Genomic DNA, 16,416 nt, shown 5'->3' with positions numbered 1-16,416 from the left:
TTGGAAGATGACCTTCTGGCAGAAGACCAGGATGAAGAGCAGGCTCCAGACAATGAAGAGGAAGAGGTCGACGAGGTGTCGGCTACTGCGGTTCAGGCCCCTGAACCTATTCCCTCAACATCGTCCTCTCTCCCAGATGAGCTGGGAAAGACCCTTTCCTCCATCGTTGGAGTGATCCAACAGATGCAGAGGGAAAATAATGAGAAGGCTGCTGCAATGAACCTGGAGATGCAGAGACTTGCAGCATCACGTGGGCCCCAGAAGAAGCTCAGTGTGAAAGACCTTCCCTTGTGCTCAGATGCCAACCCTTGGAAGTATGCCGAGCACATGCCTATGACGACGGGAAAAATCGTCATTTCGGAGAAGTTGGGCTCAGTCCCCCTTGAGGAGGTGGAATTCTGGCCCAACAAGGAGTCATATTCGGCCTGTTATGTCCATCTGAGGAAGGAACCAGCCTCAAAGGAAGAAACGGAGCCGAAGGAGGTCATAGTTTTGGACCACGCTAAGGCTCAAGCTTTACTGTCAAGCCCGATGAAAGAGAGGGGCTTCAAAAACTCAAAGGTACCTGCTTTGAGTAAGAAGCACCCTTCCTTTGTGTCCTCTCCTTCTAGAGCCTTCCCCTTTATGCAGAAAGGGTTTACGGCTGTGCTGAAAGTAGTCGGGGCAGGTAAGCCATGTCCCTCCTTGGAAGAGTGTAAACCTCTGTCTTTGGCCCTACCCATGGACCACAAGGACTGGAAGGACGTCCATCTTACCTTCTCAGTCGGGAAGTTGGAGGCTGATATTGCCGGACGTCAGTTCGATGAGAACCTCCCCAAGCTGTCTGACTTTCTTTTGCGAAGGGAGCTTGAGACAAAAGAAAGACTTGCTGCCTCAATGTCTCATCAAACGACTCTAGAGACAATGGCAAGTGACCCCAAGGTCCATGAAATGTTCATGGTAGTGGCTAAGACACACCTAGTCACAGTGACGAAGGATATTTATAGCTTCGTCAGAGCTAGGAGGGCTTGCAGGGAGTTTGTGTTCGCCTCGGCTGCGGTGAGGCACGAGCCAAGGAAGCTAATCTCCTCCAACATTTGGGGCAAAGACCTCTTCCCTAGTGAAGCGGTCAAGGAGGTTGTAGATAAGGCCGCCACGGAGAATAGAAACCTTCTCCAGAAGTGGGGCCTATCTCTCAAGAGAAAGTCTTCCCCGGATGAGGGTCCCCAACCAAAGAGGAAGACTAAGAAGTCTAGGCTACCCTCTCGGCCAGCCAAGCCATTCAGACAGCAGCAGCAGCAGAAACTTCCTATGCCTACAGTGCCCCAGATGGTGGCACAAACCCCGACCACATACCAGTGGGTACCCCAAGCCGTGTCGACGCAGTCTCCGGCATTTAACCCAGCGTTCGAAGGGGAGTCAACTACCTTTCGAGCGAAGCCTAGAGGAGCAGCCAGAGGTTCATCTAGACGCCCCTCAAGGGGGAGGGGATTCAGGGGTGGTCGCGGTCAAGGAGGCAAGGCCTCAGGGCAACAGCAGTCAAAGTGAGATGATACTGGTAGGAGGGAGACTTCAGAATTTTCGGGATCGGTGGACCTTCGATCCCTGGGCCCACAGCCTACTCAAGAATGGACTGGGTTGGAGCTGGTACAGCACTCCACCCCCGTGCCCTTGATTTTTCCAACACTCCACCCCCGTTCTGAAGGAGTACATTCAAGAACTGTTGGAGAAAAGAGTAATCCGAAGGGTAAAGTCCATCAAATTCCAAGGGAGGCTGTTTTGTGTTCCCAAGAAGGACTCAGAAAAACTCAGAGTCATTCTGGACTTATCGCCACTCAACAAGTTCATAGTGAACTGCAAGTTCAAGATGCTAACACTGCAACACATAAGGACCTTACTGCCCAAGAGGGCATTTACCGTCTCCATAGATTTGTCAGACGCCTATTGGCACGTTCCCATCAATCGTCAACTCTCCCCCTACCTAGGGTTCAAGCTACATCGAAGGCTCTACGCCTTCAGAGCCATGCCATTCGGGCTAAACATAGCCCCAAGGATCTTCACGAAGCTTGCGAGCGTAGCTCTCAAACAATTACGCCTAAAGAGAATCCAGGTGGTAGCCTACCTGGATGACTGGCTGGTGTGGGCAACATCCAAGACAGAATGTTTGCAAGCTTCCCTACAGGTGATCCAGTTCCTAGAGTATCTAGGCTTCAAGATCAACAGAAAAAAGTCTCGACTTTCTCCATCTCAAAAGTTCCAGTGGTTGGGAATCCACTGGGACCTAGTGTCACACCAACTCTCCATCCCGGCGAAGAAGAGGAAGGAGATAGCTGGTTCTGTCAAGAGACTTATGGATTCCGAAAGGATATCAAGATGCGAACAGGAGAGAGTGCTGGGTTCTCTCCAGTTTGCCTCAGTAACAGACCCGGTGCTAAGAGCACAGCTAAAGGATGCAACCGGAGTTTGGAGAAGTTATGCATCAAACGCGCGAAGAGATCTGATAAGACCAGTTCTGCTTTGTCTACGTACGCTTCTCAGGCCTTGGTCCCAAGTCAGGCAACTAAAGAAGTCGGTACTTCTTCAGCCACCTCCCCTCTCGTTGACTATTCAAATAGACGCCTCGAAGGAGGGGTGGGGAGGTCATTCTCATCGGAGGAAGGCCCAAGGAACTTGGTCCAATCTATTCAAGACATTTCACATAAACTTTCTGGAAGCTATGGCAGTACTCCTTACCTTGAAGAAAGTCTCCCCTCGTCGCTCTCATCCACATAAGTTTGGTGCTGGACAGCGAGGTGATTGTAAGATGCTTGAATCGACAAGGATCGAGGTCACCACCACTCAACCAGGTGATGTTGGCCATCTTTCGACTGGCGGAAAAGTAGAAGTGGTACCTGTCGGCAGTTCACCTTCAAGGAGTCCGCAATGTGACAGCGGACGTTCTATCCAGGTTCACACCGATAGAGTCGGAATGGTCCCTAGACGCAGGATCACTCTCCTTCATCTTGAATCAAGTTCCAGAACTGCAGATAGACCTCTTTGCGACGAAAGACAACAAGAAGTTACACCTTTACGTGTCCCCGTACGAGGATCCCTTGGCGGAAGCAGTGGACGCGATGTCCCTCGACTGGAACAGATGGTCCAGGATTTACCTGTTCCCTCCTCACAACCTTCTATTGAGGGTCCTCAACAAACTGAGATCTTTAAAGGGAGTAGCGGCAATAGTGGCTCACAAGTGGCCGAACACCGTGTGGTTCCCTCTGGCATTGGAACTACGGCTGAAGTGTCTACCGTTACCAGATCCAGTTTTGACCCAGCGAGTTCAGAAGTCGACTGTCTGCGCTTCATCACAGAAAACCCGGAACCTGCAGCTCATGATTTTCTCTCCCTAGCGGTGAGAAAACGTTTCGGGATTTCGAAAGACAGCATAGACTTCCTTGAGGAACATAAGTGCAAATCTACTAGAAGGCAATATGAGTCATCATGGAGGAAATGGGTGGCCTTTGTCAAGGCGAAGAATCCGCAAAAGATCTCGACGGACTTCTGCTTATCTTTCTTCATCCACCTCTATGGTCAAGGGTTAGCAGCCAACACAATATCAACGTGTAAATCTGCTTTGACAAGACCCATTTTATATGCCTTCCAGGTCGACCTCTCTAACGATATTTTTAATAAAATTCCGAAAGCCTGTGCTAGGCTCAGACCATCAGCACCTCCAAAGCCCATTTCATGGTCTTTAGATAAAGTTCTTTATTTCGCTTCGCTGTTGAACAATGAGGAGTGTGCTTTAAAGGATTTGACCCAAAAAGTTATTTTCCTATTTGCACTCGCATCGGGGGCCAGGGTTAGTGAAATTGTAGCCCTCTTGAGAGAGGAGGGTCGTGTTCAGTTCTTGGATGGGGGAGAACTGAACCTGTTTCCGGATCCTACGTTTCTCGCCAAGAACGAGTTACCCACCAACAGGTGGGGTCCCTGGAGAATCTGCCCTCTGAAAGAAGATGCATCTCTATGTCCAGTGGAAGGCCTAAAGGTCTATCTTCGTAGAACTTCAGACTTCAGGGGTGGTCAACTATTCAGGGGAGAAACATCAGACTCAAATTTATCAATGAAACAACTTAGGGCGAAAATCACCTATTTTATTCGCAGAGCGGATCCAGACAGTACACCCGCAGGTCACGATCCGAGGAAAGCTGCCTCATCCTTAAATTTCTTTAATTGTATGGATTTCGAACATCTTCGTTCATACACTGGCTGGAAGTCTTCCAGAGTGTTTTTTCGTGACTATGCGAAGCAAGTGGAGCAACTGAAGAGGTCTGTGGTAGCAGTGGGTAGTGTCGTTAACCCTGCTGTTCAACTCTGATATTTCGTGATATCCCTGGTTCTTTGATTAGGGATATTCGCTCCAGGAGTTAGAATTCTGGGTACCTTAAGGTAAATTCTCTGGGAATATCGCCGTAGTTATATATACCCAAGGAAGCTACCCTTCAAGAACTTCCATCAGGACGACATGGCCATCTCACCCAAAAATAGATTTTTCGCTTCGCTCAAAATCCGTTTATGTTGCAGACAACACAGCAAGGATGATGGTAGCCAGTGATAATTTATTTAGCCTCGTTACCTTTTATTCTGAAGGCAAAGAAGGCTGTATGTCATTTCCTGAGCTTATTTACACAAACTGGACATAGGAGCATACTAGAGTAGCTTCTGGCTCATGACAAGAGATAAGAAATAAATAAAAATGCGCTAGTAATGTAAATGAAGCTCAGAAAATGGCAAAAGACCCTCTTTTGATACAAATTATTCTTTAAAAACGTAAATACAAAAAAGTGAACAACAAAACTATGGCCATAATTACCCAAGCTGTGTTCCTTCCAAAAAAGCAATTGGTAAAGATAAAGAAAAGTAGACGGTGTACATTTAATGATAAGTAGGCTAGTCATCTTTTCATTCATACAACACTTAGATTTAGTTATTTGGCATCAACCTAATAGGTTATCAAACTTGTTTACCTTTCCATTGTGAAAGCATATCATATGTTAAAAGAGGGCTATTTGTAGTTTATGGACTTTGTTTACACCAGCTGCAAATATGCAGTTGTTTTTATTTCTAGATTCCTGGTTCTGGGTAATTTCTGACTTATGTCACCAGCCCCAAAAATTACAAAGATTGTTGACAGCCATCCAATATTACCATATTCCCAACAATTTTCAACCATATACCTCAAGTTAGACTGTTTTAAATAATCAAATGAATGAGAGACAGTTAGTTATATCTTTACTATAAAGATGCAGCTAAAACTAATTTAGTCAGTTATAGCAAATGTGGTTATAATAAAGTCGAGGTGTATTGAATTCCCTATTCAGAATAAATTAGATGCACTATTGACCACAAGTATTCTTACACACCTTAAGGTCTTCTCAATCACATTTAATCTGATAACACTTATATGCCGTGTCCAGACGTAATATATTCTCTGTTACCTCATCTCACATTTTTTTTCGCATACTTGTAGTCATTTACTTACCTTGATGTGATAATCTTTGAATGCTGTAATTTAATTTATCTATTCATTCAGATAAGCTTCTCCGACTCTATTGTATTTATGCGTTTACTATTATTTAAGAGCACTTGTCTTCCTATCCCATTCTACTCTTTATACCTCCTCACTCTCCATTGTTTTCCATGCCTTCATCTCTCCCCTGAAGTCGCTGTAAAACAGTCATTCTTGATCTTAAACTCCCTCACTCCTACACTATCTTTTCGTACTTCTTCTACTCACTCACTCTCTCTCTCTCTCTCTCTCTCTCTCTCTCTCTCTCTCTCTCTCTCTCTCTCTCTCTCTCTCTCTCTCTCTCTTTATATATATATATATATATATATATATATATATATATATATATATATATATATATATATATATATATATATATATATACACATATGAGTCCCTCGTCAGGCTGGGAGTAGCGTAGAGAGGAAAGGTCCCCTATTTTTCATTTGTTTTGATGTCGGCTACCCCCCAGAATTGAGGGAATTGCCTTGGTATATATATATATATATATATATATATATATATATATATATATATATATATATATATATATATATAATTTATATATATTACTTATCAGTCACAAAACTGCACATGATAGATATTTAAGAGTAAAATCTATAGGAAACAGGAAAATAAAAGTATTACGTACACTTCTTCAGGCTACAAAGTGAATTAGAAAATAAAATCATAAAATAAAGAAACCTACCAAAACTGAATTAAACGCCACAAACGAGCAAAGCATCATCAATGTGTGTAAGTAATTATTTGTCATTAAAAATGAATAAACAGTTGTCTTTATATAATAAAATGATAGTAATGTAAAAATCATTGAACGAAATGTTTACATTGTACTTCATTACAATTTCATTAACAGGATACGTGTCTAGTTTAAAAAGACCAGTGCTGAGATTTAAAATTTGAATGCTAGAATATTTAACCCTGCGTACGTAAAATGGACCTCATGCGGGGACGGGGCGCACGCACAGAACCATATTTTTCAAGATTTGGCGGGATATTTCCGCTTTTCTTGCCGGGTCGAGGTGCGCGGCATCAGTTTCTGTTGTGATTCGATCGAGGACGGACGCGCCAAGTCGAGCTCCAAGAATTCGCCGGCTCATAGCCTCTCAAAGTTTGCTTGGTCACCAGGTAGGTACCTTATTACCGAACAAAGTACAAAACTTAAAATTGTATACTGTTACATTTTGATATATATCTCATATTGTTATTTATAAAAGTTAATGAGATTTTGAGTTAGCAATTGTGAATAGTGTTGCCATATTGTGAGCGGGTTACCATGATGCTTTGTTGCCACGTGTGCCGGTAAATAAGTGAAAACTAAAGTGTGTTTTTTTTATCTTCAGTTTTCAAAGATGCCAAAACGATTCCTATCCAAGAAGGAAATTGAGGCCCTTTTGGAATCTGATAGTGATGCCAGTTATGCTAAAACCTGTGTGGACAAGGCTAACTACCAAAAGTCTGGCGACATGCCCAAGGAAGCTACTTTCCCTCTCGCCAAGATCCTTCTATTCAACCTCATCAAACACCTCTTCGGAAACTGTGTCTCCCCTGGTCCTTGCTTTTGGTCGTCGAGTGAAGAGAAAGGTGATATCAACATCCAAGAGGAGAAAGAGGAAGATTTTAGATGACAACGATGAAGAAGACGTCGATGACCCACAGCTAACCTTGACCCCCTTCAGGAGTCCCTCAGGGAGGGCCCCCGTCTCATCGTTATCAAGGTCTTAAAGTATTTGGGATACCTCTTTGATACAAGAAGAACCCTTTGTGTTGCCTTCAGTATCAGTGCCTTCAGTATCATTGCCAGAGCCAGTGACCGATGGCACCGGGAAATTTAGTGCAGCTTTAGTTCCCTCGAGTGATGTGGAGGATAGGGTGTCGGTGCAAATGACGTTGCAGGGTTCTGGAAAGTCATTCCAGTTTCATATATCCTTGAGGTAGGAATACAAACTTTTTTTTACATTTTTTACAACTTTTCAATTATTCAAGTATATTTGGTATCCACTTATAATTTTAGTCTTATATTGATTTCTGAGAGAGCAATAGGGAAAATGCCTTAGTCAAATGGCCCTCTCAGAATAATTTTTTATTTCTTTTTATTTTTTAGAGTTATAAGTATTCATATTTAGTTTTTTTACTGGTCTTGTATTCTAGAATGTAGATGTGGTATCCACGTATAATTTGAGGGTCTTATATTGATTTTTGAGAGAGCAATAGGGGAAATACTTTGTCAAATGGCCCTCTCGGTAATTTTTTTTTTTTTAATCTTTTAAGTACTCATATATAGTTTATTTTACTTGTCTTGTATTCTTGACTGTATATTTGGTATCCACATATAATTTGACGGTATTATATTGATTTCTGAGAGAGCAATATGGAAAATACCTTATGTCAAATGGCCCTCTCGGAAGAAATTTTTGTTTTTTGTTTTTTTGGAAGCTTTTAATTACTCAGATTTACTTTTTTTTTACCTGCTTTGTATTCTAGAATTCTCAATTCACAATTGTGTAAGATTTTACAGAAATATTTTAATATTGAGGTGGATTACATGGGACATTTTTAAAGTAGTGTTTTTCCCCCCAAATAATTTCCTTTTTTTTCACCCCTGTTACAGATTTAGTGTTTTTGGTCCAGGGGTCTTGAAAATGGGCATGGATGCTCCCATATTATCCATCTTCAATATGCAGGTCACCAAAGTATTATAGGTTAAGTGTAAATAAATTTATGGTCTGTTTTGTGAATGTATATATTTTTGTATAGTTATTTTTTTCAAAATATTTGTAACAAACATTAAAAAACAGTCGTGTTTTCTTTACTTCTAACATAGTATTAAGGAATGATTAGTGATGAATGTGCAAATGTCACCGTACAGGTACCAGGTAACTGATGGCGGACCAATTAGGTTACTTACGCAGGGTTAATAAAAGCAGATTCAATAATATTTCTTTTTACAAGGTTTTTAAAAAAGACAATCTCCGAGGAGTTTTCCGAGTCAATACAGTGGTGAAAATCATTTATGTTGACAAACAGGGCACTAGACATTTGTCCTGTCCTAACTGCATAACGATGTTTCATTCGGTTATCAAGTAGTTTTCCCAGTTTGACCCAAATATTTCTTTACACACCCATTACATGGAATTATGTAAACAGAGTCATTACTATTCTTTGGAGAATTATTGATTAAGATATTCCTTACTGTTCCTGAACTTTTAAAAACTACATTTACCTTGAATGTTTTCAATAGGTCTTTGATGTAGGCAAAATTTTCATTGTATGGAATTGCCAGCACATTCTCATTCTTGAAAGGCTCCTTATTCTTATCGGAATAAAATATATATTTAGCTGTCTGTAGAGACTTGTCAATTAAAACTTTAGGATGTTTCAATTTAGTTCCTGTGTCATTAATTCTACCAAATTCTGCGTCTATAGATTTGGGGATGCAAATCCTTAAAGCCCTTAAAAACACTTGAAAAAACGGAAACTTTTACACTGATTTGATGATTTGAATAATATGAATGTGGGAACCAACGTTCGTAGGTTTTATGTAAATATAAGAAACAAAGCCTCTGTCATTTCTTTGAACCAAAACATCTAAAAATGGCTATTTACAGTTATTTTCTTCTTCAACGGTGAATTTTATGGAATATACTAAACTATTTAACTTTTCCAAAAAGTTTTTAAATTCCCATACGTAGGCTAAACACAAAAAATATCGTCAACATAACGAGGGTTGGTTGGTTGGTGAAGATTGCCATGCCTGTAGCATGACACGGGCTCTTGTCGCTGGATCACAATCTGGAAAGAGGAGAACTCCAAAAGGAGTAAAAAGTTGGTGTATTAAAAAGCAAAGGTTGGATTTGAAAGGGTCTGGAACAGGAAAAAGGATAAAGGATGAGTGATTAAAAGAGGGATTTGACAAGGACATGAAACGGAGGGAAGTAACCCAAAAAAGGAGACTTCTTTTTAGGTCCACAAAATGAAAAGGTTTAGTTAGAGAAAAAGTGTTGATAGCAGCAAGTCCCAGTAAGTAGGAGAGATTGGGAGAGGAGAGAAGTTTTTATCTGCAGTCGGAGAGAATATAAGTAGGTTTAAGCAAAGAAACTTAAACCTACTCTAGAGCTGGAGTGTTGAATTGTTGCAGGAGCTGCAGGAAGGTGGGGCTCGAGGATAAGGAGAGGGCTCTGGCGAGGATCTTGAAGGCGATGGGTAGGAGGTCATGTAAGGTGAGGGACTCAATTTGTTGAGCCAAGGTTGTAGGTTGAGGAAGTGGAATTACAGGAAGGTACTGCTTGCAGTTGAGTTGCAGGTGCAGGCACAGGAACAGTGGCTGGCTGGCATTGTCTTGCAGGTGCAAGCATAGAAACAGTGGCTGGTTGGCGCTGTCCTCTCCGGCGAGGAGGTCGCTGGTCCTAGGGCTGTGACATCGAAGCTGGCTTAGGATGTTTAGGAGGGTTAGTGCCCTTCATGGCAGCTATCCTCCTAAGTCTCTCGGGGCAGCGCTTGTTTCAGGCGTGATGAGGTCTGGAGCAATTAGGGCACTTGGGGCGTGTCTTTCTTCCGTCCTTGTGGGCCTGGAGACGGATTTCGGTGTTGTGGCACTGGCTGCAGACACCGCAAATGACGGGGCCTTGGGATTCTTCTCTGTGATGGCCATAACGCTGGCAATGGTAGCATCCAAGAGGCTCTGGGGTGTAGTCTTCAACTGGGAACGTCCCCAGACTCCAAGATCCAGCGATGAAGGTACTGAACCTATGAAGGTGGCTATAAGCCTCCTGACAGGGACATCTTCTCTGTTCTTGCAGCGTTCCGCCTTGTCGATGTTACTGCAGGAAGTTACGATGGAGATAGGCATGGATGTGGAATACCTGGTGATGACTGCCAACTAAAGAGCCCCTTTAGGCAAAATTGCTGATAACAGTTTAACTTCGAAAAATTCCATATAAATATTATTGCGTACTGGGGATTGGGGATTACTCATTGCCTTACCAAGCTTTTGCAGGCAATACTTTCCATTAAAAACAAATTTACAATCTTTAACACATAGTTATAGCAATTCAATAATTTTGTTAAGAGATAAAGGCAAAACATGCTTACTTGATTCGTCGGATATAAATGTCAATAAATCGTCAACTGGAACCTTCGTAAACAAGGACGTTACATGAAAACTTACCATTTTAAAGTTAAAATCAATGCGAGCACTAGGCATCTTATTAACAAAATCTGTATTATTCTTTTTATGCGATTGAGATATATTTTCAACAATGGTCATGAGGATTTGTACTAACCATTTAGACAGTTTGTAAGAAACACTACCAACTGAACTGATTATATTAGGCGGACAGGGTTGTCAATCATGTGAGTTTTGATAAAACCGTACATAGACGGTATTGTGGCATATTGGGAAAATTTTTTTTGATAGAAAATCATATCCCTTTAAGATGGATTTTAATTTCTTATTGAAATTCCCATTAACAGTTGCTAAGGGGTTTCCACGTACTTCAGAGTAAGTTTCATTATCCGACAATAGATTATTCATCTTTCTAATATACTCATCTTTGTCCATTATTACAAAAACATTAGACTTTTCGGCCTTTGTAATATGCAGATCATTGTCATTCTTTAAGTCACTGTAACACTTTATAAAACGTTTTGGAAAGCTACTTGATAGTGGTTTTGACATGGCACCATGAACAATACCTTTACAAATGTTTACATCATCACTTGACAAATTGCCATTTCTTTCCAGATTACAAAAAGAGTTTGCGACATCGGCATAATCAATATTTCCCTTTAAAAAACTCATACCATAACCTAATGCACTAAAAACATTATGTTGTAAAGGTTTACCTGACAAATTCCAGAGAAAATCAGTGTTAGCATGCTTATTCCAATCACTGTTCCCTATCAACACTTTTAGCTTTGCTTTTAATCGGTTACTCATTCTTTGAGTGAAAAACAATGTTGTTTTCATATGCTCATTCCAGTAAACTGGAAACATCTGCTATTGGATTATAGTTATAGAAAACTGTATGATTTTATTTTTCTAATTCAATTTTTCACCTTGAAGAAGTGTACATAATTCACGAAAGCGCTTGGTACCTGGTCTTTTACTCTCCCGTTTCCTGTGGATTTTACACACACACACTTTTATATATATGTATATATATATATATATATATATATATATATATATATATATATATATGTATATATATATATATATATATATATATATATATATATATATATATATATATATATATATATATATATATAAAATTATAATGTCTGTGTAAACCTGTGTCACTTCAAAATTAACCTCTGTGTCATGTCCCGCTAGCGACTTGTTAACGCTGAACTATGAACTATGAACTATGTATAATTCCTGATTCAACGAGTGTTTGACAAAATAAGTCTCCTTGCTAAACCCATCATATTTCAACTTTTTTACAAATCACTTTACTTTTTTCCAAAAAAATATATTTTTATTAAGCTTAATAAGCGTTATATAAGCTGCCCACATGTGAGGACACAAGGATGATAAAGTAATAACTTGTGTAAGCTGTCCTCATATGAGGATACTGTGATGATAAGTAATAACTCAACTTACATAAGCTGTCCACATATGAAGACACTAGGAGGATGAATAATAACAAGGAATTAATATGAAGAAATGTACATAATAATAATATTGAACAATATTGTCAATAGGATCGTTTCCATAATAGCACAAAATCATTCAGAAAGACATGATAAAGCGTATAAAAATATCAATTAAAAATCCAGGTTTTCTTTAGAAAATAATAAAACAATGAATGAAATCATTTGGAATCACCAAAGATTTTCTTTTCAAATAATCATATTTCTCTTTTGGAAAGCTGCAAAATAAATTAGATTATTTAGCGCAACCCAAAAAGATTTTTTTAGATAGATTCAGATTCCTTATTTGGAAAAAATGTAAAGACAATGAACTGAATAAATGAAATTACTTACAGCAACTACTTCCCAATGGTATTTGTAAATTCTTAAGAATTCTCATATGGAACAAAGCATTTCACACACATAGTTGAATCACATTTAGCACAATATGGTCTTGGCTTTGACTTAAAATGTTTGTTTTGGCACCTATGCTGCATCTATCGTGTCTTTATTGTATGGTCTTTGTTATCATGTCTCACATAAGACATTTCTATACGGTATACCAAAGGTTTACGAGGTCGACCTGATGATACTGCAGCTCTTGCCAGTTCCAGGTAAGGGACACAGGGTATCCGGCGAATTCGTCAACAACAATTCATCTACTACAGCTCGTCTACAATAATTCATCTACAACAATTCATTTAAAAAAAATTAACTAGGATACAATTCATCTATAAGCTGGTGATAATTGTATATTAGGCAAGGAACTCTTGATATATTTGGAAAAAATTACAATATTTGTACTTAGTTCATATATATATATATATATATATATATATATATATATATATATATATATAATAATGATAATAATGATAATAATAATAATAATAATAATAATAATAATAATAATAATAATAATAAATTTACCTGAAGAATACAAAATTTTTCCGTATGCTAAAAAGACTGACTGATTTTCGATTGAAGAGAAGATTTAAAACCGTCATAAAAGATTTGAAAAGAAAGGATATGTGCGATTCAGTGAATATAATCACATATATCTGTATTGCTGGAATTTTCCACTAATCTTTTTGTGTTGAGCAGCATCACGATAATGTTTTCTTGTAGTATCAGGCTCTCTCCCGAGAGACATTGTTCTATTCAAGCTTTGTACCACACGTTTGTCACACAATCATACATAGTAACAATATTTCTCTTTTTTGTATATATTATCCTTTGTATCTTCGCTCTCCCCTCGCACTGACAGCAACTTGTATCAGCCTGTCTGCCTACTTCATTGTTAACTGTTAACAGAACAGGTTGCCGGTTTGACAAGAAATAGCCTGTTTGTATTTTGTGACCTTCATAGCGTGAACTAGTGTGTATATATATACTCGATGTGTCTGTAATAAAGCCTTTTAGTTGCATTCATCTCGTCTTTGACTCACTACCTACTCTTGGCCCGTCACATTGGTGACCCAAAAGGTCAACTCGTTCCTCCCGCCTTCCCCCAACTCACTGTTACTATGGCAGACTCAACAGAAGTTGGCGCTGCCCCATTCAAACTTTCGTCGTTAGCCAGCGGAGAGGCGTCTGCTTGGTTTCAGCACAAAGAAGTCCAGTTCCACATCAAGGGCTTGACTCTCTCAACCACCATGGCAGTTCATGTTCTCACGGTGATACCTGAGGACACCTTCCCAGAAATCCCCAACTGGTTTTGTGAACAAGGAGACACCCCAATAGCATATGACACCCTCAAAACAAAATAATAATAATAATAATAAATTTATCTGAAGAATACAAAATTTTTCCGTATGCTAAAAAGACTGATTTTCGATTGAAGAGAAGATTTAAAACCGTCATAAAAAGATTTGAAAAGAAAGGATATGTGCGATTCAGTGAATATAATCACATATATCTGTATTGCAGAAATTTTCCACTAATCTTTTTGTGTTGAGCAGCATCACGATAATGTTTTCTTGTAGTATCAGGCACCCTCCCGAGAGACATTGTTCTATTCAAGCTTTGTACCACACGTTTGTCACACAATCATATATAGTAACAATATTTCTCTTTTTTGTATATATTATCCTTTGTATCTTTGCTCTCCCCTCGCACTGACAGCAACTTGTATCAGACTGTCTGCCTACTTCATTGTTAACTGTTAACAGAACCGGTTGCCGGTTTGACAAGAAATAGCCTGTTTGTATTTTGTGACCTTCATACCGTGAACCAGTGTGTATATATATACTCGATGTGTCTGTAATAAAGCCTTTCAGTTGCATTCATCTCGTCTTTGACTCACTACCTACTCTTGGCCCGTCACATTGGTGACCCAAAAGGTCAACTCGTTCCTCCCGCCTTCCCCCAACTCACTGTTACTATGGCAGACTCAACAGAAGTTGGCGCTGCCCCATTCAAACTTTCGTCGTTCGCCAGCGGAGAGGCGTCTGCTTGGCTTCAGCACAAAGAAGTCCAGTTTCACATCAAGGGCTTGACTCTCTCAACCACCATGGCAGTTTATGTTCTCACGGTGTTACCTGAAGACACCTTCCCAGAAATCCCCATCTGGTTTTGTGAACAAGGAGACACCCCAATAGCGTATGACACCCTCAAAACAAAATAATAATAATAATAATAATAATAATAATAATAAATTTCTCTGAAGAATGCAAAATTTTTCCGTATGCTAAAAAGACTGACTGATTTTCGATTGAAGAGAAGATTTAAAACCGTCATAAAAGATTTGAAAAGAAAGGATATGTGCGATTCAGTGAATATAATCACATATATCTGTATTGCTGAAATTTTCCACTAATCTTTTTGTGTTGAGCAGCATCACGATAATGTTTTCTTGTAGTATCAGGCTCTCTCCCGAGAGACATTGTTCTATTCAAGCTTTGTACCACACTTTTATCACACAATCATACATAGTAACAACATTTCTCTTTTTTGTATATATTATCCTTTGTATCTTCGCTCTCCCCTCGCACTGACAGCAACTTGTATCAGTCTGTCTGCCTACTTCATTGTTAACTGTTAACAGAACCGGTTGCCGGTTTGACAAGAAATAACCTGTTTGTATTTTATGACCTTCATACCGTGAACTAGTGTGTATATATATACTCGATGTGTCTGTAATAAAGCCTTTCAGTTGCATTCATCTCGCCTTTGACTCACTAACTACTCTTGGCCCGTCACATTGGTGACCCAAAAGGTCAACTCGTTCCTCCCGCCTTCCCCCAACTCACTGTTACTATGGCAGACTCCACAGAAGTTGGCGCTGCCCCATTCAAACTTTCGTCGTTAGCCAGCGGAGAGGCGTCTGCTTGGTTTCCACAAAGAAGTCCAGTTCCACATCAAGGGCGTGACTCTCTCAATCACCATGGCAGTTTATGTTCTCACGGTGATACCTGAGGACACCTTCCCAGAAATCCCCAACTGGTTTTGTGAACAAGGAGACACCCCAATAGCGTATGACACACTCAAAACATACCCTCTGCAGCAGTACTCGCGTCGCCAGCCACCCGTATAGCAAAGTGTGACAGGCCAAGAGAGGCTGAGACTAAGAAGGCAGGATGAAAGCAACTGAGTAACTTTATTACAGAACATCCGTTTATATATACATAAACTCCAGGCAAAAAGGGCATATAAAACATAACAGGCAATTTCATGTTCAACCGACAACTGCACCGGTTAACAGTTAACGGTGAGAAAAACAGACATGTTATTTCAGTACCCTATCAGTGCGAGGGGAGAGCGAAGATACAAGCATAATATATATAAAAAATGAAATGTTATTACTATGTACGATCATGTGACACACGGTTGGTACAAAAGCATTTTTAGCTCTCTCAACAACCGTTGGGGGACCAAAGGGCTTTGCTCACCCTCAGGGAAATAACCACTAACGCTCGCCTGCAACCTGCTGCAGACAGCTCTCCTAGTGAGGTGAAACTACTTCGTGCCCTTTGGGTACGCCGTTTACCCAAACCTGAACGTGCTGCCAAACCCAATGTCGATATTTTACCCATAAAGATCTTGATGACCAAATCCGACGCTCTTATGGACAGCCACTTCACAACCTTCAAGACCTCCATCAACACCTCCACTTCTGATGAAGAGGAAACCAATTCAACGTCAACTGAAGCTGACATGAGTGCCGTAGGACGTACACGCCTACCCCATGACGTGCTGGAGAGGCAACAAAGCCATCCATCACCCACCACTTG

The sequence above is a fragment of the Palaemon carinicauda genome, chromosome 9 (assembly GCF_036898095.1).
Source record: "Palaemon carinicauda isolate YSFRI2023 chromosome 9, ASM3689809v2, whole genome shotgun sequence".
Classification (NCBI taxonomy): Eukaryota; Metazoa; Arthropoda; class Malacostraca; order Decapoda; family Palaemonidae; genus Palaemon; species Palaemon carinicauda.
The sequence above is the reverse complement of the archived record's forward strand: the minus strand, read 5'-3'. Positions refer to the sequence as shown.